Source organism: Canis aureus, chromosome X (assembly GCF_053574225.1).
Source record: "Canis aureus isolate CA01 chromosome X, VMU_Caureus_v.1.0, whole genome shotgun sequence".
Taxonomy (NCBI): domain Eukaryota; kingdom Metazoa; phylum Chordata; class Mammalia; order Carnivora; family Canidae; genus Canis; species Canis aureus.
Window position 1 is genome coordinate 119131094 of NC_135649.1, and position 2063 is coordinate 119133156.

The 2063-nt window shown below is 41.5% G+C and overlaps 1 pseudogene; it reads right to left on the reverse strand.

Annotated features, from left to right (window-relative positions):
• Window positions 1-797: 797 nt before the first annotated feature.
• LOC144307708 (ATP synthase peripheral stalk subunit d, mitochondrial pseudogene) lies at window positions 798-1320 on the reverse strand (annotated as a pseudogene).
• Between the last annotated feature and the right edge of the window lie 743 nt (window positions 1321-2063).

Here is a 2063-nt window from a genome sequence, read left to right on the forward strand (position 1 = left end):
ATTCAACCAGGACTTCTATAAAACTTTGGTCATACTTAGTCTCATATAAATTCCTTCTCTTTCTGAGTTCAGATAAAGTTACAGAAATCAAAGTATTTTCAATAAGGGCAGTTTCTTGATTCAACCTTGACAGCACGTGGCAGGTGTACAAGAAAAGTATCTGTGCCGGCTGCTTCATCATTTTCTGGATAATCACTGTCCAAAAGCATCTTGTTCACATATGTACTCTTATTTCCAACCATATGAACATACCTTTTAAAAAACTTGGTGGTGGTGGGGGGGCGCCTGGGTGGCTCAGTCATTAAACATCTGCCTTTGGCTCAGGTCATGATCCCGTGATCTTGGGATCAAGCCTTGCATCTGGCTTGCTGCTCTACAGGGAGCCTGCTTCTCCCACTCCCTCTGCCTCTCCCCCTGCTTGTGCTCGTTCTCTGCCTCTCTCTCTGTCAAATAAATAAAATCTTAAAAAATGTTGGAAGTAATATCTAGTATATTTTTTCTTCCTGGTCATTTTCTTTCTTTCTTTCTCTTCTCTCTCTCTTTCTCTTTCTTTCTTTCTTTCTTTCTTTCTTTCTTTCTTTCTTTTTCTTTCTTTCTTTCTTCTTTCTTTCTTCTTTCTCTTTCTTTCTTTCTTTCTTCTTTCTTTTTCTTTCTTTCTTTCTTTCTTTCTTTCTTTCTCTTTCTTTCTTTCTTTCTTCTTTCTCTTTCTTTTTTCTTTCTTTCTTTCTTTCTTTCTTTCTTTCTTTCTTTCTTTCTTTCTTTCTTTCTTTCTTTCTTTCTTTCTTTCTTTCTCTCTTTTCTCCACCGTTTATAAGGCCAGGGCTTTCTCTCCAACTCAAGTTTATAAATTTTTGATTGGCTTGTGAGGCCAATAGGGATACTTCTTCTTGTCTAATTTGGTTTCTGGGAAAACTTCATTCAGGTCCTCAATGGTCATCTGATCAAACGGAATTATGTTCTTCATCTTTTCCAGCTCATTTTCATATTCTTCAATGCTGGCCTTTGAGAGAGACAAAAATTCAGCACAGCTTTTCACATCTTCTTTTTCCTCAGCATCCACCTGGACAGTGTATTTATCCTCTGGCACAGGAACCTTCAGGGCACTAAATTTCTTCTCAAAGTCATCTACCAAGCCAGCCTTTGCCACATTGGCCTTGTAGTAAGCCCAGTCGATAGCAGGTGGTTTCTCAGGAAGAGTAGCCAACCTTGAGGTTAGCGTCTCATTCCAGGATTTCAGGGAATTGGCAATGGCCTTCTGGCTTCAGGGTATGATCTCCCCAAAAGCTACCCAGTTTTTAGAGCAAGTTTTCACCCGACCATCTTGAGATCCTTCACCGACCCCGGTGGCTCACAGTCCACAGTAGCCCATTTTTTATCTTTTTGTAGACTGTCACCATGAAATCAGCCGTTGGGCTGAAGTTTATTGTCCCATAAGGATGAGCACTCAAGAAGGCAGGAAGATCAGAGTCAAATTTGCGCTTTGAATAGCAAACTTGAGCTCTCAGTTCACAGAAGAAATGCTGGTCTTCAGATCAAAGCATTATCTTCCAAGAAATCGGTGCTTGAGAAGGTATATTTTTTTCTAACTCCAAATTTCTTGTTTAGATATCAAGAGTCAGATCCTTGGAGAACTCAAAACCTTTAGAGGGCTTTAGACCCCTGGAGTGAGAGTGACACAGCATGAGATAAGCACATCCCCAAGCAAAGTGAAACCACAGTCCCAACAGAAAGGAGCCGATGAAGGGATGTCACAGCACCACACCTGCTATCAAGAAGCAGACGAAACTTCAAGATGTGCCCACACACCTTTTTCCCACCTGAAACTCTTACAAGAGGCAACCCCTTCCTCTAATAGAAAAAAAACATACATGTGGGAGAGGAACAAAGAGGGACAGGCAGTCTTCTGAGTCTCCGGGGCCCCCAGAGACATACGGGGGAGCTTCAGAACCGGAGAGGATTGAGGGCCCAGCTGAAAAGAACAGATAACATCCTGGAAATTAAGACTTCTCTGAGAGAAAGGAGATCAAAAGACAGAAATGCCCTGGCAGATTTACCTCCAGGAA